This window comes from Plecotus auritus (genome assembly GCF_963455305.1).
Source record: "Plecotus auritus genome assembly, chromosome: 6".
Classification (NCBI taxonomy): Eukaryota; Metazoa; Chordata; class Mammalia; order Chiroptera; family Vespertilionidae; genus Plecotus; species Plecotus auritus.
The window spans coordinates 76266374-76288742 of record NC_137773.1 but is presented as its reverse complement, the minus strand read 5'-3'; the positions used below and the strand labels follow the sequence as shown (position 1 = coordinate 76288742).

General features: G+C 40.9%; 1 protein-coding gene across 4 annotated transcripts in view; it reads right to left on the bottom strand.

The window, feature by feature from the left end:
* Positions 1 to 295: 295 nt before the first annotated feature.
* SAP30 (Sin3A associated protein 30) overlaps positions 296 to 22369 on the bottom strand; it is a 116783-nt gene continuing 94709 nt past the window's right edge. For 2 of the 4 annotated variants that reach the window (XR_013960947.1, XR_013960949.1), the window contains 3 exons: positions 5749 to 5874; positions 1720 to 1779; positions 425 to 1398 (listed from right to left, as the gene is read on the bottom strand). The gene's annotated coding sequence lies outside the window, so the exon portion shown is untranslated. Of the gene's footprint in view, positions 1399 to 1719; positions 1780 to 5748; positions 5875 to 22369 lie in introns of all 4 variants that reach the window. The other 2 variants (XR_013960946.1, XR_013960948.1) reach the window with 2 other exon arrangements.

Below are 22369 nucleotides of genomic sequence, written 5' to 3'. Positions count from 1 at the left end.
GTCATGCATACTTAGATTAGTGGGTCCCCACAGCTGTGTTTTGGTGCTCTTATTCACTCATCTAATTTTATGACTATTACGTGCCAAGTTCAGAAATGGAGCAATGCTGAGTGCTGTGGAAGTGAATGTCATATTGTCATGAGTAATGAAATGAGATCCAGGCAGCACACAGTGTACAAGAAGACAGGTATTACTGTAGGTGTAGGCTACTAGGCTCTTACCATGAACTAATTATGCCCCACATAACAATTGAAATGTGGGTGCCTTGAAGTGACTTCTTTGTTTCCTTTTTTTTAAGAAGGCCAAAAGACAGGCGTGAAAACACAACAGTAACCAAACATGGTGGTATCAAGCCTAATTAGGAATAGAAAATCCTTTCTAAATCAGTGTCTGTCCGTTTTCTTTATTTCATTTGTTTTTGTTTCACTTTCATCTGCGATTCATTTGCCTTTTGTCATCTTCCACAATGGCTTCTGCAAGAATATCAGTCTTGAAATGTACAACATGGTTTGTACCCACTTCAAACATTGCTTAAAATCTCATTTGTTATTTTGGACTGTGGTCTCACTTAAAAGCCAGTGTTACTGAGAATGTGGACTACATACGTTTAATTCCCAGTGTGAGTGGGGAAAGAGAGGGCACAAGGGCCTTTAATTCCCAGGGTGAGAGGGGAAAGAGGCCACAAGAACCAGCAAGGAGAGCTAAAACTGTGAGATGCTCCCCAACAGACGTGTGAAGGAAACGAATATTCAGGCAACTAAAGTCTCTAGACACAGGAACACTGGAAACTGCCCAAACCTGGGCTCAGTAGAATATAGAAATGTGATGAAGACCAGGACTGGTTATTTTTTTTTTCAATAAGAGGTTAGTTTCTTAAGGACCAAATTCCCAGGATTACAAGGATTTGCCTGCAGAGCCCAGGGACCACTTATCTGCAGTAGAATTAGTGACATGAAAGGATGGGATTCTGGGTGAGCTTATTATATGAGACTGTGTTGGGAACCTTAAATTAACTTTGGGAAAATCATATTAAATCAAAATCAGCAGATAAAAGCTTTATTAAGTATGAATTATGTTTTTCTAATTAGCTTGAATTTTCAAGTGTTTAGGGGAGTCAAAACAGTCACTGAGGATTAGAATCATTCCTTTAAAGAAAATCAAAAACAAGGCCACATGTGCAGAACATCTCAGGTTAGGAGCTTAATCATATTCATTCAACTCACCTTCCTGTCTTCATGTCCAAATTGTCACCTGCAATTGAAAGCTGCTTCTGTGTGGGCCCTGCTGCTTTGGAAGGGGAGACTGTCCCAGCTCTCCAGGGGCAGACGTTCTATTGATGCACCTCCACCCCGACACCTTGTGGAAACATTTGGTGAATGACAGAAGAAAAGCTTCCACCTAACAGGGAAAAGAAGATGGGGAGAACATGTTGCTGTGAATATTTTTTCCCTTTTACTAAAAAAACCTATAAGCCACATCTTTATAAAGATCTCAACTTTGGACCACAGGTTTTCAGGCAATGATTTACTCAGCAGCTCATTGCAGCAGGGTCTCTCCTTCCTCTGGGAGTTGCAAGTTTGGGACATAAGATAAAGAGAACTATGCATTGAACTATGATTTTCATTCCTCTTGCTGAAAAGAGCTTGACTGGTAGAGTCATAGGAGGCTGTGTCCCAAGTTTCCACCTTTTTTTCTGCTTTTTCATTTGAGCCAACTTACTTGCAGTGCTTCCATTTTCAACTTCAAATTCTTGGAGATTGGACAGCCAATTTCTTCCTTCTGTTCCAGGAAAATAAAGAATCAATAGATGCCATGGCTGATGTGGCTCAGTTGGTTGAGCTCTAAAGTTAATAATGCTTTTTAAACATTTTTTTAAAAAAAGAATCAATAGCTAAGGCATCACCCAGTGATGCTAATTGAAGTGGATAATGATGGAAATTCTCTCACAAGTAGAAAATTAGCATGGGGTGTTATCATGAAGGCTCCAAATGACTGGATAGCCTTTAGAGAGTTTGGAAGGAATATAAGTATGGCTTTTGATATCAGTCTGGAGATTCAGGATGCAAGAAATATAGTTTTATGATGCAACTACAATTATTTCGAGCCTTCATTCAATCAATTCAGGAACTTTGTCCCTGGGGTCACAGCACCCAATGCACTGGACAGGCTCAGCTGGTTCTCCATGTTGTCTGTCCATTCAGGAGACACTGAGTGGCCCATCAACCTGGGTTGTCCTTGGTTATAAATTCAGTCTTTGTGAGGTCCCTTCAGATCTATCTACCTGCCCTTCAGTTCCCTTGCCTCTTTCTGCCACTCTTGGGAACCTAGCAATTTATGATGCTGCCTTTAGACCCACTGGGGCCTGGGGATTTTGTGAGGCTAAGACCTGGATGGCCAAGACATAGCAAGTAGCCATAATTTTCCCTCTTCAGAATTCTTGTCACTCTCTGGCATTACCTGGGAGGTGAGGTTCAAGTTCCCCCAAACTTAGATCTATGAAGGGTTTTGCCCATTCCCTAAGAGCAGGGTTCATGACCCTTTCTCCAGAACCCATCATTGTCTGTCTCACTCTTGCTTTCCTGGTTCCTCCTTCTCTCAGCCTGAGGAATCCTTTTTGGTAATCCTATATAATAAAAGGCTAATATGCAAAGCGACCAAACAGTGGAACGACCGGTCACTATGACCCGCACTGACCACCAGGGGGCAGATGCTCAATGCAGGAGCTGCCCCCTGGTGGTCATTGCGCTCCCACAGGGAGAGCGCTAAGCTGTCAGTTGAACATCCCCCGAGGGCTCCCAGACTGTGAGGGGGCGCAGGCCGGGCTGAGGGACACTCCCACCCAAGTGCATGAATTTCATGCACTGGGCCTCTAGTAAGGACAGAAAAGACTTGCTTTTAGCGTCAGGCTACCTTCACCACTGAGTGAGCTTTGTTTGTTTGTTTAATTGCCATAAAATATATGTCACATAAAATTCATCATTTTAACCATTTTAAGTGTAATTTTTAATTGGCATTAAGTACATTCACATTGTTGTGTGACCATCACCACTCATCTATCTCCAGAACTTTTCATCTTCCCAAACTGAGATTCTGTACTCGTTAAATACTAACCATTCCTCCCTTCCCCCAGGCCCTGGCAACCACCATTCCACTTTCTGTTTCTATCAATTTGGCTCCTCTAGGCACCTCATATCAGGGAAATTGTACAGTATTTGTCCTTTGTGACTAGTTTCTTTCACTTTGCATAATGTCTTGAAGGTTCATCCATGTTGTAGCATGTGTCAGAATTTCCTTCCTCTTTAAGACTTTCTTTATTTCATTCTAACTTGTACCCTTTGATCTTTGGCGGGGGGAGGGATGTATTTAAAGTTTATTGCTCACAGAGGATTTTTAAAAATGTCTTTACTAGAAACTGAGATTTATCTATTTTAGTTACCTTTTTGTACTCAACTATGAACACATCTAACTTTTAAAAACTATTAAAACTTACATTCCATTGCTATTAGTTAGGATGATTGTGTTTCTAAAAATTTCCACAATGCTAAAAAATAACAAATCAAGGCCCTGATTTCTGATATTTCATTGAACTGTATAAAAAATAAAGAAATGGGTCATATGACCTCTCTAATCTATATGTAAAAGCCCAGCAACCAAATTGCAGAACAACCAGAACGACTGGTTGACCAGTCGCTATGATTTGCACTGACCACCAGGGCGCAGATGCTCAATGCAGGAGCTGCCCCCTGGTGGTCAGTGTGCTCCCCCAGTGGGAGCACCACTCGGCTGACCAGGATGAGCAGCTGCTCCCACAGGGGGCCGATCTCCACAGGCCACACCTCCACCAGTGTACGAATCCGTGCACCGGGCCTCTAGTGTCATATAAAATAAAAACATCTTAATAAGCAAATATTAGTACAAAGTACCTACATTTAACACAGATAATGGTTAATCTGCTTTGGTGGAAGACTGATTTTTTGTTGTTGTTTTTCAGAGTGTTGAAGACTACTTGCTCAGTAACCAAAGACTATTTGAGTAACCAAATCAATCTGACTGAAACACCCAGTCACCTGTGAGCGGATCTCAGTCATTTAGACTGCAAACTCCAAGAGGGAGGAATCAGGCCTCATTCCCTTGTGACATGCATGGTAGATTGCATATAAGAAATGTCCAATATTATTTCTGTACCAATGAAAAGTCTTATAATAATGCATGCCACCTGGTAAACATATATAGAGGTGCTTACTAATGATAAGCGGAGGGGGAGGAAAACAGAAGAAGGGAAAAAAAGATGAAAAGGGGGCAGACACTATATGTCCCCAACTCTGTCTGGGTTTTCTACCTGAGCTGGGTCAGACGCTCAGACTCCCAACAGAAGATAGAACTCCCAGAAGAGATACACACAGATACAAAGAGCATGTGATATGTGACAGTATGTGCCCCTAATAGTGGACTCTGTCTTTGTGTAAACAATAATGCCAGCAGAAATAAGCCTCCCTCATTCAGCCATAAACTGAAGGAGCTGGAGAAGAATTCTTCCCCTCAGTGTATGTAACTCCTCTGACAGGGAGAATCTATGAGTGGGAGGATGGTTTCCTTTTCCTTCCTGTGGGTTGTTTTGTTGGTGTCTTATGCTAACAGAAGGCTTGAACAGATAAAAATTTATTATTTTCTCTAACTTATGCAATATTTCCCCTCCAGTTATAAGAAAACTGTTGTTCACATACAAAAAATATCTAATTCCAGTAGGGACCTTATAGAATTTGCTTCTCACCAAGGCAAGATCCTAACTACATGAAACCTGAGTACTTGCCAATTTAATGGGTTCCTAATAATTTTTAAATAGGATGTATTATTTTAATGCTTTACACAGTTGGAAGGTTATGAAGGGATAACTTGGCTGAGGTTCTATTTTCTTTTGAAAAAAACAAATTCATTAAAAAATGAAGTATTTGACATTTATTTATATTATTGTTATGGCAGTTTTATTTTTATGACAAAGTTTTGAGTCAGTTATATTGTCTGAATTCTAAAAGGATTCAATGGATTACAGAAAATGTATTTAAAAATTTGTTTCTCCATTTTTTTCTCTGGATAATTCCTGAGGGTTTTATTTTATATATATACTTACTATTTAAAGGACCTAATTTATTTTTTATGGCCCATCACCAATATCCAAGATAGTATCTAATTTCTTAATTCTGAACTCTGCCTTGAGTGACTTCCAAACTAAATGAAATAAAAATACCCTGAGCACACTTTGTTTATACACAGTGGCAAAATTAACTTTAAGGTACATGAATCACTGCACCAAGGAGACTTCTAAGCCTCTACTATGTACACCCCCATGCAGAAGGTTTCTCCTCCTTTCATTTCAGATAAAACAAGATTTTGAACACCTTTTCTGAGCAACACAGGGTGCTGAAAATACAAAGGTGAATCAGGTTCAGTCCCTGATTTGATAGTCCTCGTTGGAATAAATTCTAGAAATGTGATATCACTGTGTCTTTAGAGGCAAAAAGCTTGTTTGTAAATATGTTTTTATTGATTCTAAAGCGAGAGGAAAGGAGAGGGTGAGAGAGAGATAGAAACATTGATCAGCTACCTCCTGCACACCCCTTATTGGGGACGGGTAATCAAACCAGCGACCTTTCGGCGCATAGAACCATGTCCAGTCAACTGAACCACACTGACCAGGGCCAAAAAGTTTGTTTTTATCAGTAGGTTTCAAAAAGGGATGAGTTTACTTACAAGCCATACGTTGTATCATCAATCTACGAAACTATCCGTTGTCAAGATTTCTTTCCGATGCCTGTCAATACAAACAGGGATGATCAATGAAATCCGTCCACAGTCATTCTGAAGCACAGTCTCCTCCTTTTGGATTGTGAGAAAAAGTCAGTTTTAGAAAGACTACATGGCAGCAGGCAGCTGTGCAGGTCTGGTTGAGCCCATCTCTAAGAATGGCTCTCTGAGCAAGGCCACATGGTGCTTCTTCTTTATTTCCCTTACACATCAAGTGTTGTCTAATACCCAGCCATGTGCTTGGCACATAGTAAGCATGCAGCAAAGGTTTTCATCAGCAAATGGATAAGCGGCTTGATTTTGTGGGCCTATTTAGGCTAACGTATGTAGGGAGCCACTGTTTGACTTAACAATTAGATATCGTTCTACCAGTATTTTTTAATAATTCCATTTTTTGCAAAGTCTCATTTCCATGTGGGTCCAATTACTTGGGGAGAAATCTCCTCACTCTCTTATAATTAAAAAGCATGTTCTTTTTAGATTATTTCAAAATGTTCTTCTCTACCAACTCCCAAAGCTTTCTGGCTTCACTGACTCAATGTGACTCAACATCATTGGATTATCAGAACACATGTAGCTTTTAGAATTCAGGTGAAATGGAATTGGAAGCAGACTCAGTCAGCCTAGAGCTACGAAACCTCAGAGGACCATTTTAACAGGAGTGTGTTAATGCCAATAGCTAGCTCCAGCTGGGAGGGGTTATAAGAATTATAGGCAAATGTCCAAGTTATCATATTTCCTAAATTGTTGGCAAAGTTCTCCCAAAACAATCCAAGGCAAAGAATCTAGTCTTGGGTGACTAGTAATTTTTGTCAACAAATCCAGTCTTTTCTATCCTCCTCCTATTCACATGAAACCAAAAACCACAGTTAGTATGTCAAGGATCAACTGCTCTGTGTCTGTGCTTGCTGGTCTCCTGGGTGGATTTGTTCACTTCTATTCTAGTGCATTGAGTAGTCAATTATGTTAAATTCTAGTGATTCTATTTGCATAAGATAAGAGATGTCCAGATTCTAGACCAATGCCAAAATACTAGATGATGTGATTCTTTAGTACAATAACAAAATACCTTTTGTCAGTAGACATCAAAACAAGGAAAAATAGAGAAAATAAACTTGATAAATTATAATTAAGAAAAATACATTTTCTTTAAAAAATATTGCTTCAATTTATTGTATATTCCATGAGAAGTTTTTTGTTAATGCAGATGATCCAGAAAATTTCTAGCTTCCTACTTTTCATGTAGAGATTCATATGCCCCCGTTGTACTAATTAATATTAGGCCCAAATTTGGAAGAGAGGGGAGAAGAATTCATAGCTGATAATATTCAGAAACTAGAGAAACTAGTTTATAGCCAAATTCATTGTTTTTCTTGTGAATATTCATGGGTAAGGTGATTACATCAAGTTTGTTGAGTCAAATAGAATATTGGCAAGTTTTACTTCAAAGGAAGTAAATGAACATAATAACATTTAGAATTACAAACTTTTACATTTGAAATATATTATAGTCTTTGAGTTGATATTCAGTTTACAATTCACTACATTTTTGCAGTTTGGGGTATTAATTCCATTATTTTGTCAAATATTACATGGCTGCATGCTAAAATTACATTATTAGACCATCTATTTTATTTCATGTACTTGAGAAATAGACTGAGTTAAACATTTGGACTTTAAAAGATTGTGTCAACTATTTATCAGGTCTGACTTATTATTTTTTCCATTCTCCTTAAGTGAATGTCTTGTACCAAACCCAGCATTGCTTTTTGATTGAAATCTTTATCTCCCCTAATACCAACACAGTGTTGGTTCCAAAAACTCTGTGTAAGGTTCCAGTCCTTATTTTCCCATTTGACTATATCTCCCCAATTGGAAGATCATGGAAAAATGTGGTAAAGAATAAATGAAAGGACTTGGAGGTTTTCACTCTCTGTAGACGGAACAATTGTTTTTTGGGAATTGTTCATTTGGATTCCCTTACTAGCATGGAATGTAACATATTCCAGCTGACGCTATTCAAGGCAAGGAAATATATCATGGTTAACTTGACAAATGACTTCAAACCCAGAAAGGCTGCTTGAGAATTTTCCCTTTGAGTGCATTACTTAGGACAAGTTTATATACCAAATAAAAAATAAACTTGTTCCATTTAACTGCAAATTTTATAAGATTTTTCTCCTCTTCTGCTTCTCTTTCCTCCTCCTTCTTCCTCTTTTTTTAACCTGTCTCTACTCCCCCACTTTTTTTTTAAACTTAAGATTGGACATTTCATCCATAAATGTTCTTTAAACCAAGGACAAGTAGAACCTGCTTCTAAGCTAGCACCAAGTCTCCCCTATTGTGAATTTTCCTCACTGTTCAAAGGAAGATGGGACGACTTGCCCCATAAGCAAGAAAAGTAAGGCCAGGACATTGTGTGTACTCTCTATGCACACATACACACCCCCCTCCCAACACACATATATAAATTGTGGTAAATAAATATATATATATTACATAACATTTACTATTTTCACTGTTTTTGATGTATAGTTCAGTGGCATTAAATGCTTTCACATTGTTGTGCAGCCATCAGCACTATCTTTTTCCAGATCTTTTTCACCTACCCAAACTCAAAGTCTGTCCCCATTAAATACCTCCCCACTCTCCTCTCCCTCCAGCCCCTGGTAACCACTATCCTACTTTCTGTCTCCATGAATTTGACTAATCTAGGTACTTTGTATAAATGGAATCATATACTGTTGTCTTTTGTGTCTGGCATATTTCACTTAGCATAATGTTTTCAAGGTTCATCCATGTTGTAGCATGTATGTGAACTTCATTCCTTTTAAAGGCTGAATATTATTCCATTGTCTGTATATAGCACATTTTGCTAAGACATTCAACTGTTGATGGACATTTGGATTGTTTCCATCTTTTGGCTATTGTGACTACTGCTTCTATAACTTTGGTCTACAAGTACCTGCTTGGGTTCCTGCTTTCAATTCTTTTATACCTAAGAGTGGAATTGCTGGATTACATGGTAGTTTCATGTTCAACTTTTTGAGAAACTGCCAAATTGCTTTTCACGGCAGCTGCACCATTTTATTTTTCTACCAGCAATGCATGAGATTTTCAATTTTTCCATATCATCACCAACATTTATTATTTTCCTTTTTTAAAATAAGAATCATTGTAAGGGATGTGTGCCCACTCATTTATTTTTAAGATTTTGAAAATGATACTTTGACAAAAGAAAATACTATTCTGCCCAACTGGTGTGGCTTAGTGGTTGAGCATCAACCCATGAACCAGGAGGTCACAGTTTTATTCCCAGTGGAGGATGTGCAGGAGGCAGCTGATCAATGATTCTCTCTCATTATTGATGTTTCTATCTATCTCTCCCTCTCCCTTCTTCTCTCTGAAACAAATAAAAACATTTTCTTAAAAAGTACTATTCTGGTAGTGTTTTTTTACAACCACAACTTCTGGTTAATTTGGTGGTTATTTTGTTCATTGAGAGATTGTATTCTGGGAATGCATGTTCGTGGTATATCTCAAGATCCAGAAATGGTCCTCAACCCCATCTCTCTACCCCAGGACAAATACTTGTGTCTTCCTCAGTGCAGAGTGTAGAATCTGTCATGGCAAAGGGCAAGTTCAGCCTTGCCAAGAATTTAGACAGCCTGAAAAAATGTTTGTCCAATATTCTGTATTTTTTTCTTCATATCACTTCTTATAAGCAGCAATTACTATATAGTTTTTTGCGTTTTTTTACTAACTTATTGCCTATGTCAGACACTAGTATGTAAACTCCTCGAGAGCATGGATCTTGTTCATAAAGGACAGGGATGCCGTATCCCAAGTATCTGAAACAATGTTGGTTGAATGAAAAGTTATGAATAGAAAACATACAGACTCCAGGCCAACGGATTCGTAATCCTTAATAATGACTTTATTGAGGAGATAAGGCCACAGAATTGGCAGATTGAGTCGTCGTTTAAATCTTCACTGTCTGACATGGTAGCCAATAGCCTCATGTGGTTATTGAGCACTTGAAATATGGCTGGTATGAGTTGACATGTGCTCTAAGTATAAAATACACAGCACATTTTGAAGACCTAGTATAAAAATGTAAAAAATATCATAAATAATTTTATATTGATTACACATTGAAATGATACTATTTTAGCTGCATTAGGTTAAAAGGGAAAGTAAGACTGTCTCTAAGCTAGTGTCATTTTAATTAATATTAAAATTAATTTCACCCATTTCTTTTCACTATTTTAGGTGTGACTACTAAAACATTTAAAATTACATGTGTGACAGAAATCTATGGCATTTCTATACACCAATAGTGAACTTAAAGAAAGAGAGACTAAAAAGCAATCCCATTTACCATCGCACCAAAAAAATTAAGATACCTAGGAATAAACTTAACTAAGGAGGTAAAAGACCTATATGCGGAAAACTACAGGACACTGAAAAAAAAAAAAGAGATAGAGGAAGACGTAAACACATGGAAGAACATACCATGTTCATGGATTGGTAGGATCAACATCATTAAAATTTCCATACTACCCAAAGCAATCTATAGATTCAATGCACTCCCCATTAAAATACCAATGGCATATTTCACAGACCTAGAAAGAACTCTCCAAAAATTCATGTAGAATAAAAAAAGATCCCAAATAGCCACAGCAATCCGGAAAAAAAAGAACAAAGTAGGTGGGATCTCAATACCAGATTTCAAGCTGTATTACAAGGCCACTGTTCTCAAAACAGCCTGGTACTGGCACAAGAACAGACATATAGACCAATGGAACAGAATAGAGAACCCAGATATAGACCCAAACCACTATGCTCAATTAATATTTGACAAAGGAGGCATGAACATACAATGGAGTCAAGACAGTTTCTTCAATAAATGATGTTGGGAAAATTGGACAGATACATGCAAAAAAATGAAACTAGACCACCAACTTACACCATACACAAAAATACACTCAAAATGGATAAAGCACTTAAACATAAGATGGGAAACCATAAAAATACTAGAGGAATCCACAGGCAGAGAAATCTCAGACATATGCTGAAGCAATTTCTTCACTGATACCGCTCCTTGGGCAATGGAAACCAAAGAGAAAATAAACAAATGGGACTACATCAAAATAAAAAGCTTTTGCACAGCAAAAGAAACCATCAACAAAACAACAAGAAAACCCACTGTATGGGAGAACATATTCGCAAATGTTATCACTGATAAAGGTTTAATCTCCAACATCTACAGAAAACTTATGCAACTTAATAAAAGAAAGATAAATGATCCAATAAAAAAATGGGCAACGAACCTAAATAGAATATTTTCGAAAGAAGACAGAAGGAAGGCCAAGAGACATATGAAAACATGCTCAAAGTCACTAATTATCCGAGAGATGCAAATCAAAACAACCATGCGGTACCATCTCACACCTGTCAGAATGGCAATCATCAACAAATCAACAAACAACAAGTGCTGGCAGGATGCAGAGAAAAAGGAACCCTCGTGCACTGCTGTGGGAATGCAGACTGGTGCAGCCACTGTGGAGAACAGTATGGAGTTTCCTAAAAAAACTAAAAATGGAACTCCCATTTGACCCAGTAATCCCACTTGTAGGAATATATCCCAAGAAACTAGAAAAACCAATCAGAAAGGATATATGCACCCCTATGTTCATAGCAGCACAATTCTCCATAGCTAAGATTTGAAAACAGCCTAAATGCCCATCAGCAGATGAGTGGATTAGAAAACTATGGTACATCTACACAATGGAATACTACGCTGCTATAAAAAAGAAGGAACTCCTACCATTTGCAGCAGCATGGATGGACCTGGAGAGCATTATGTTAAGTGAAATAAGCCAGGCAATGAAAGAAAAATACCACATGATCTCACTCATTTATGAAAAATAAAGAACATTATAACCTGATGAACAAAAAGATAGATACAGAGGCAGTAAAGCACCGAACAGACTGTCAAATTATAGTGGGAAGGCTGGGGAGTGTTGGGGAGTGGGGGAAAGAGATCAACCAAAGGACTTGTATGCATGCATATAAGCACACCAATGGACACAAGACACTGGGGGTGTGGGATGAGGGCATGCGACAGGGGTAGGGGAGGCTGGGGGGAGGTCAAAGTGGAGAAAAAAGGAGATATATGTACTACTATATGTAATACTTTAAACCAGGGGTCCTCAAACTTTTTAAACAGGGGGCCAGTTCACTGTCCCTCAGACTGTTGGAGGGCCGGACTATAGTTTAAAAAAAAACAAAACTATGAACAAATTCCTATGCGCACTGCGGGCCCAGGACAAGTCAGCTGCTAAACAGGACAGGCAGCGGCACCCGGCGGGCCGGATAAATGTCCTCAGCGGGCCGCATGTGGCCCGCGGGCTGTAGTTTGAGGACCCCTGCTTTAAACAATAAAAAAATAAAATAAAATAAAATTACATGTGTGACTTGCATCATCTATGTATATAAAAGCCTAAGCAACCAAACAACCGGTCGCTATGACACACACTGACCACCAGGGGGGCAGACCCTCAATGCAGGAGCTGCCGCTGTTGGTCAGTGCACTCCCACAGCCAACTTCCTGTGGTCCCTCCCCCTGGCCGGCCGGCCCCGATTGGCCCCGATTGCCAGCCAGGCCAAGGGACCCTACCCATGCACTAACTCATGCACCGGGCCTCTAGTATTTATATAAGACAAGTGTAAGACTGAACAATCAGTTATTATCTGATTTTTGTTTTCACTGGCTGGACTGAAATTCCCCTGAAAGGGTGTCAGGATGGCTGGACTCCCTCTGATTTACCCCTAATGGCCCTATTAGGTGCATCTTCAACCCTGAGTTCAGGTCATCTCAGTCAGTCCTGGCCATCCTAAGGGCAGTTAGGGATCTTGAGCTTCTTATTCCCATCTAGGGAATTCAGAGGGCATTCCATTCACAGCCCAGCAAAGGCCTGTCCTTAGTGCCCATTCTCATGCCCTGCTAGGTATTCTAGAATTCAGGGCAACCCATGGTCCTCCCCCTAGATTTAGAAACATAGACAGACCTCATACAAATGCAATGTTTTCACTCAGGGAATAAGAATTCCTTCAGGGAGGCAGGGAGAAGATTCCAGAGGTGAAGAGGGATGGGGGTGGAGCAAGAGGGAAAATAGGACACAAACACAAGATGAGCCTATGAATCAAACGATCCAGGTGTAGTGGACACATAACTTTCACAGACTCCTTATCTACTACAAGATTATGATTACTGTTTTAGGATGTATGTATGCCTAAAATAGTATAAATGGCAAGGTCTTATAGATAAAACCCAAATTAAGGGGACTAACAAAAGAATGTCGAGTTATAGGTCTCCAAGAAATCTCAGTCCTGAGTGCAAGCCTTGCTAGCCCAGATCTGGAAGGACAGACAGCTCGCTGGCAAGTCGGTGGGAAGACTGTTTGCAGTCTGGGCCCCGAGGATCAATTATGCTTTTAATGACTAAGAATGATTACCCAATGTTCTGACTGTCTGTGCAAAACAAAGGCAAATGCAAGTCAAAAGCAAAAGATACTTTTTTTTTTTCCATAACAGCAAAGAAACACAAGGAATTGCCTCCACCCCCCAAGTCCTCTGAAGTGTGGGGAAACACTTTTTCTTTGTTGTGCCATCATAAGCATTATCAACATCTGAACGTTTGTGTGTCTCTCTGTGTTCATAATTTGCTGCATTTTTCTACAAGAGGTCTCATTTTCATTCCTCTGTAGTTGCATGGCCATGGCTGGGCTTAGTGGTAAGCCCTCTCTGACCCGCTACCCTTTCCTCTGCAGGAGGCGTTGCTAAGCAACATGGGTAATGGCACATTCAGATGCTAGCTTTGGTAGGAAGGACACAAATGCACTGGCTCCTAATTCTCCTCTATGCTTCTCTGGCCTCTGATGTAGAGACAGAGAAAAAAGCCTCTCTGAGCCCCTTTCTTAGCCCCTCTGATATGCAGGGTCAACTGTGGCTGTAAAGCAAGCAAGACCAACCTCCAAGCTGATAGTCCCTGGAGGCAGGGACCCTGACACCAGCTCTGTCCCTCACCTCTGCCCTGATGAAGCACAGGGAAGAGAAGTTATCTGCTAAGACACCCAACAAAAACCTCTCACTTCTCCTTGTAGCACTACAACATTTTCTACTCTTGCTACTTTTTCCTAAACCTTATAGTTGCTTTTTCTAAGTCCTACCTAATTTGGTACATAGTCTTAGCTGGTCAACATATACACCTATTATCTTGTCATTGCTGGAAATACAGGGTGTCCACCTGCAACTGTGTACTTTTCAATAAGAGAAGTTTACAAATGAGTGCACATTATATAACACAAAAGTTTGGGTTTTTAATATAATAAAGCAGCTCCAAGTGTGAATTATACCAATATTTGTATGTGTATGTGCACACATGTTCATGTCCTAGGTGGTGGCAGACAACCAAATGAGATGCTGCTACTGGAAAAAGGGAATTCCCAGGAGGAATCACGGAGTGTGGGATGATGTGTTTTTTGTTTTTTGAGACCCAATCAGAACTTCAGATTCATGGAGACCAAATCAGCTCACACAATGATCTACAACTGGATATAAAAATATATTCTGGGATGTTTCTTTTTCATGCCTGTGAATTTCATTACCACACAGATTTTAATTCAGTACTTACTGTCAGTCAAGTTATGAAGGTTTCGAGAGGCTACTCTGCTTCAGATTCAAGTTCCCTGAACATGGCATCAGAGAATGCTGAGAATGACTTGGTCATTCATTGGATGACAGTAGACTCCTCCTGCAATGTTCTTCCAATACAGTCCCACAGTTAGAGCTTCGATGTCTCAACCAGCAGAGGACTCAGTGTCTCCCTAGCTGCCTAGTCCATTTCTGAAGAGCTCTATCTTCAAAAGGGCTCCCTGCTTACCCCCCTTTTCAGCTTAAATCTGTTTTTGTGGTCTTTGCCCTTTATCACTGATTTCCACCTCCCCTGCTCCTGAAAGACCTTCCTCTCAACAACCTTCAGAGTATTTGAGGACAGGTATTGGTTCCTCCCAAGCATCCTATTTTTCAGTCTGTTCCCAGTGTGACATGGTTGTGTCCCCTTACCAATCTGGTTGAATGTATCCTCTCTGAATGCATCATAGTATTGGGGTTATAGTCCTCCTGAAGTGTGGTGTCTGAAATCAGACGGTCTGTTGGGTATGGTATTTTCCATCAATAATTCGGCACTAGGATGGGTTTTCCTCCTATAACAGATTGTTTTTTTGCATGAGCCCTCAACATTCATTCCAGTTCTCGACAGCTCACACTGGTCACTGGCTGTGAAAACTTCCAGGCTCACTTTCAGGGAACAGTTTAATGATGGATATTGTTCTTTTTCCAAGGGCAGTGATTCCCAGTCAGTGACTTTATTCACCACAGGTGGCCAATGGTGAAGGGACTTCTCATTAAAAGACTGCAAACTGTGACTCTCCCTCAATGCTGGGAACTTGGTGCACTTGACTTCTGCAAAACAGCATCCGCCCTCTCATTAGGTGAGTGTTATTTATTCCCTTCCAGAAGGCCTACTGCAGGTATATGTTCCGTGACAAGTGTAATGTGTTTATGAACATGTACATAATAAATTATTGGAAATAGCTGTGTTTTAAATACTCCCTTCATATAGAAAGTTTTACTCCCATCAGCCATGGTCTCTATTAAAAATAAGTAGGAGTTTGCTTACACGGTGGTCTGTGAAGCCTTCGGTGATGATCTAGTGGTCTCACTATGGAACTGCTGAGGACACAGCATTGTGGGAGGTCCCTGAAGGGTGATGGAAGCCTGGGAACATGTAAGGTGGCACTTCATTCATTTGCGGAGAGGCAGGTGTGAGACTTGCTCATGTTTCTTACAACAAGGTCAAAAAGCCAAGACTATTACATAAGAATAACAGGAAACCACAACAGGACATTTCAATCTATAATCTTAGGGTTAAAGACATGGATGTTTAGCACTTACTTTATCAAGGGCCTCCCTCCATTCAAGCCATTTGCTATTAATACCCTGAGGTGTTTTGGGAGGGTGGGCATGTACGTTGCACTAGTTTTCTCACTTTGAGAGTTGAAACTGTAACTGGTTGCCCATGTACAACAGGTGTCACATCTATCAGTCTGCCCCCACACCAAAGCCCTCCCTTATCCTGGCCAGGAAGGCACCTGGGGGTCCTTTAGACCTGACCCGTCCAGGGAATGGCCTGATCCCAAAATCCAGCACTACACACATTTGGATGGCACCCTCCTGAATGAGCAAGTCTATGAAAGTGCCACTTAAGGTAACAGATTTATTTAATGATGCTATAAATCAATCCATACACATACAAAGTTACCTAGAAAGTTTGCTTTGGTTCTCTACAGTAAAGAAAACTAAATTGAAAAAATACAGAAAGTTTTCCTGCCATATGGAAAAAATTCAAGTATTCAATACTTCATGCCCAGATCATTGCAATAACCTTCTGGTAGTCTCCTCTAATCCCTATCCTGTCCTTCCTCATTACTGTAGGAAAGTTTCTTAGGCATTCCAGGCCCTGCAGAGACCAGTCCCAACTCCCTACAGCTTTTCTAAATAAACTTTCCTTTCAACCAAATTGGCCTGTTGTAGGTTTGCGCATGCGTCCTCTTAGTCATGTCTCTGCGCCTGCCTGCAGAAGGAGAAGCTCTCTCCTCTTTTCCATTCAAAGTTCACCTGCTTCCCCAGACCGCTCAGCCGCCAGTGCTCACCTCTCATTTATAAGGGGAATGGTTGTAATATTTAGTGTTTCTGGTCCTGATGTAGCACTTGGCATGCACTGCCGCATATCAATTGGGAGGCAATTCTCAATGGGTCTCTCATGTTTCTGCACATCTTGCAAGCAAAGATACTGATTACATTTTCTAAATGTTTATATAGTAAATAACCCTGAAATATAGTTGACCCTTGAACAATAAAAGGGTTAGTGGCATGGATACCCGCACAGTCAGAAATCTATGCATAACTTTTGACTCACCAAATACTTTACTAATAGCCTACTGTTTGACTGGAAAACTTACCAATAACATAAAAAGTCGATCAACACATATTTTGTATGTTATACATATCATACACTGTGGTCTTACAATAAAGTAAGTTAGAGAAAAAATTTTTTTGAGTATAGGCTGGTGTGCAAACATTTCTTTAAAGTTACAGACTATGTAAGTGTCCACCTATCCACCTATAGGAAACACTTTCACCAAAAGCATTTTATCTGTTGTTTCTTGTTCTAAGACAGGAAACACTGAGGAAGGGGAAAATAAATGCATCCCTAAGATCTTTCCAGTTGAAACACTCAGTTTTCGGATAACTAAGATGGCAGCATAGGTAAACACCTGTACTTGCTGCCTCTCACAACCACATCAAAACTACAACTAAAAGACAAAACAACAATCATCAAAAACAAAGGAAAGCTGGCTGAGTGGAAGTTCTACAGCTAGAAGGAAAGAAAAAAGCGCATTGAGACTGGTAGGAGGCACGGAGGTGCGGAGGTGTGGAGGCAAGCTTGAAATGGGCTGGCAACTAGGTGCACTGTTGTTTTTTTTTAATCGGGAGGGAGATACAAGCTTCTGATTGCTCTGAACTCCAGTTCTGGGTGAGACTCTGGGGACCCAGACTCATATGGGGAGAAACTGGACTGTCTGGCATTGGGCCAGAACATGAGGGCGGCTTTCTCTCAGAGGTGCTCACAGCGATCATTGTTCCTGCATGGGGGTGTGGGATGGGGAGACGCAGGGACCTCTCCAGTGCAGGGCTGACTGGCAGCCATTGCTGTTTGCTCTGCCCTGGTGATTCCCTGAGACCCTGCCCCACCCAATTTACAACCCCACCCAAGCTGTGCATAGAGGCTTATGCATCTGAATGGCCTGTCCTTTCGCAGCCTAAAACCTAACAAACTACAGCTGGGTCAGAGAGCTCAAAGCTTCCAAAAGAAGGTCCAAGACCCGGCAGCAGCAGCCTGCCTTGCTTCAAATCTGGGCCTCATCTGGGCACTTCCAAACCCCAAACAAAAAGGAGAAATCTGCAGATCTCTCTGTAGCTTTTGCTGGGTGGCCTCAGGCAATGGCTGACTTTGCACCTCCTTGGAGATCCAAGAGCCAGTGTACCCAGTGGTCAATGTGAGACCATACCAGATTACAACTCTTCACATCCATAAGTGACACACACAAGGAGCAGACTCAGTGAGCACCAAAGCTCCACTGAAGCAAGTCCTGCCCCATAAGGGTGTCTCCAGCACAGCAGTTCTTCCATCGTAGACACAGCGGGTCCTCACAGCCAATTGGCTTGGAGGTCAATTCCTTCCAGTGATACCAACAGCAATTAAGGCTTAACTACAACAGGACTGTGCACCCAGCCCACAAAGGGTGCACCAAGAGTGTCCACCTCAGGTGATTGGGGAGGTTGAGCCACTGGGCCCTATAGGACACCTACCACACAAGGTAACTCTATCAACACAGGGAAGCAGCCAAACTGTGGAGACAAAGAAACGTGGCACAAATGAAAGAAATGGAGGAAAGCAAACTACTGGATATAAAGTTCAAAACCACAGTTATAAGGTTACTCAAGAATCTTCGAACAGGAGGAGCCAAGATGGCGGCGTAGGTAAACACCTAAACTGCTGCCTCGCACAACAACTTCAAAACTACAACTAAAAGACAAAACGTCTATCACCCAGAACCATGGGAAAGCTGGCTGAGTGGAAGTTCTACAACTAGAAGGAAAGAGCAAACAGCATTGAGGGGTGCACAAGTGCGGAAAAGCTGAGGTACGGAGATGCGCGAATCGGGAGCGCAGCTGTTTTCAACCCGAAGGGAGATAAGCTCCCGATTACTCTGAACTCCAGTTTCTGGGGAGACGCGGGGGACCCAAACTCCTACGGGGAGAAGCTGGACTGTCTGCCATCGGGTTGGAAAGTGAGGGAGGCTTGCTTGCAGGGCTGCGCACAGAAATAATTGTTTATTGTGCTGGGGCCCGGGACCCGGGGACGGTCGGAGACGCAGAGCCAGCTTGTGGCAGCCATCGCTGTTTGCCACGCCTTAGCCTAGTGACACCCTGAGACCCCACCCCGCACAACCTACAAACCCACCCAAGCTCCAAGCAGCGGCTTTAGCATATGAATGACCTGCCCTATCTCAGCTTAACCTAGCAAACTTGCAGCCCGGGTCAGACAGCTCCAAAACCTCCAAACCCCAAGCAAAGAGGAGAAAACTGTAGTTCTCGCTGTAGCGCCTGCTGGGTGGCCTCAGACAGTAGCTGACCTGCACCCCATTGGAGATCCAGAAGCCAGTGTACCTAGTGGTCAGTGTGAGACACCAGATTTCAACTCCTCACATCCATAAGTGACACATTCAAGAGGCAGACTCAGTGAGCACCAAAGCCCCACTGAAACAAGTCCTGCACCATAAGCGTGTCTCCAGCACAGCAGTATTTCCATTATAGACACAGCTGGTCCTCACAGCCAATTGCCCTGGAGGTCAATTCCTCCCAGTGTACCAACAGCAATCAAGGCTTAACTACACCAAGACTTTGCACTCAGCCCACAAAGGGGTGTACCAAAGGCGTCCACCTCAGGTGATTGGGGAGGCTGAGCTACTGGCCCCTATAGGTCACCTACCACACAAAGCCACTCCATCAACACAAGGAAGCAGCAAAATGTGGAGACAAAGAAACATGTCACAAATGAGAGAAATGGAGGAAAGCAAACTACTGGACGACATAGAGTTCAGAACCACATTTATAAGGTTACTCAAGAATCTTCTAAAAACCGCTAAGGAACTTAGTGAGACCTTTAAGGATCTTAATGAGAATGCCAAAAAAATGGAAAAGGACCAGTCAGAAATTAAGCATACACTGTCTGAAATAAAGAATATACAGAAACTCAACTGTAGATCAACGTACCCCAAGAATCAAACCAAAGATCTGAAATATGAGGAAACAAAAAACAACCAACCAGAAAAACAAAAAGAAAAAATCCAAAAATATGAAGATAGTGTAAGGAGCCTCTGGGACAACTTTAAGCATACCAACATCCGAATTTTTGGGGTGCTAGAAGAAGAGAGAGAGCAAAATATTGAAAATCTGTTAGAAGAAATAATGACAGAAAACTTTCCCTACCTGGTGAAAGAAATAGACTTACAAGTTCAGGAAGCACACAGAAGCCCATACAAGAGGAATCCAAAGAGGACCACACCAAGACACATCATAATTAAAATGCCAAGGGCAAAAGACAAAGAGAGAACCTTGAAAGCAGCAAGAGAAAAACGGTTAGTTACCTACAAGGGAGTACCCATACGACTGTCAGCTGATTTCTCAACAGAAACTATGCAGGCCACAAGGGAGTGGCAAGAAATATTCAAAGTGATGAACAGCAAGAACCTACAACCAAGATTACTCTACCCAGCAAAGCTATTACTTAGAATTGAAGGTCAGATAAAGAGCTTCACAGACAAGAAAAAGCTAAAGGAGTTCATCACCACCAAACCAGGATTACATGAAATGCTGAAGGGTGTTCTTTAAGAAGAGGAAGAAGAAGAAAAAGGTAAAGATAAAAATTATGAACAACAAAATGACATCAAATACATACCTACCAACAAGTGAATCTAAAAATCAAGTGAATAAAAAATCTGAAGAACAGAATGGACTGGTGAATATAATAGAATCAGGGACATAGAAAGGGAGTGGACTGACAATTCTCAGGGGGGAGGGGGTGTGAGGGGTGCGGGAAGAGATTGGACAAAAATCTTACACCTATGGATGAAGACAGTGGCGGGGGGGTAAGGGCATGGGGTGGGGTGGGGAATCAGGTGGGAGGGGAGCTATGGGGGAAAAAAAGAGGAACACCTGTAATAATCTGAACAATAAAGATTTATTTTAAAAAAAAAGAATCTTCTAGAAACCTCTGAGGAACTTAGTGAGACCTTCAAGGATCTTAGTGAGAATGCCAAAGAAAAATGGAAAAGGGCCAGTCAAAAATTAAGCAAATACTGAAATAAATAATAATATACAGAAATTCAACAGTAGACTAGAGGATCCCCAGATTCAAGTCAAAGATTTGAAATATGAGGAAGCAAAAAACACCCAACTGGAAGAGCAAAAAGAAAAAAGAATCCAAAAATATGAAGATAGTGTAAGGAGCCTCTGGGACAACTTCAAGAGTACCAATATCTGAATTATGGGGGTGCCAGAAAAAGAGAGAGAGCAAGATATTGAAAACCTATTAGGAGAAATAATGACAGAAAACTTTCCCTACCTGGTGAAAAAAATAGACTTACAAGTCCAGGAAGCACAGAGAACCCCAAACAAGAGGAATCCAAAGAGGACCACACCAAGACACATCATAATTAAAATGCCAAGGGCAAAAGACAAAGAGAGAACATTAAAAGCAGCAAGAGAAAAACAGTTGGTTACCTACAAGGGAGTACCCATACGACTGTCAGCTGATTTCTCAACAGAAACTATGCAGGTCAGAAGGGAGTGGTAAATATTCAAAGTGATGAATAGCAAGAACCTACAACCAAGATTACTCTACCCAGCAAAGCTATCATTTAGAATTGAAGGTCAGATAAAGAGCTTCACAGACAAGAAAAAGCTAAAGGAGTTCATCACCACCAAACCAGTATTATATGAAAAGCTGAAAGGTATTCTTTATATATATATATATATATATATATATATATATATATATATATATATATTAATAATATGTAGTAAGATATCTTCTTTTCCTTTTTTAAATATATTTTATTGATTTTTTACACAAAGGAAGGGAGAAGGATAGAGAGTTAGAAACATCGATGAGGGAGAGACATCGATCAGCTGCCTCCTGCACACTCCCCACTGGGTATGTGCCTGAAACCAAGGTACATGCCCTTAACCGGAATCAAACCTGGGACCCTTGAGTCCACAGGCTGATGCTCTACCCACTGAGCCAAACTTGTTAGGGCTGAAGGGTATTCTTTAAGAAGAGGAAGAAGTAGAAAAAGGTAAAGATAAAACTTATGAACAACAAAGTGACAACAAATACATATCTATCCACAAGTGAATCTAAAAATCAAGTGAATAAAAAAATCTGATGAACAGAATAAACTGGTGAATATAATAGAATCAGGGGCATAGAAAGGGAGTGGACTGACAATTCTCAGGGGGAAGCGGGTGTGTGGAGTGCGGGAAGAGATTGGACAAAAATCTTACACCTATGGATGAGGACAGTGGAAGTGGGTAAGGGCATGGGGTGGGGTGGGAACTGGGTGGAGGGGAACTATGGGGGGGAAAAAAGAGGAACATCTATAATAATCTGAACAATAAAGATTTATTAAAAAAAGAAAACACTGAGTTTTCAAAAGGCAAAATAAAATCACGAATAAACAAAGCAATTGAGGAACACAGCCCGCCTCAGAGTGATTTGCAATTGAGGAACACAGCCTGCCTCAGAGTGATTTGCTCACAGGCCACTGTCGAGAAAAGGCCTGGCACTCACCTGCCAGGCTAGGCTTGGCATGGG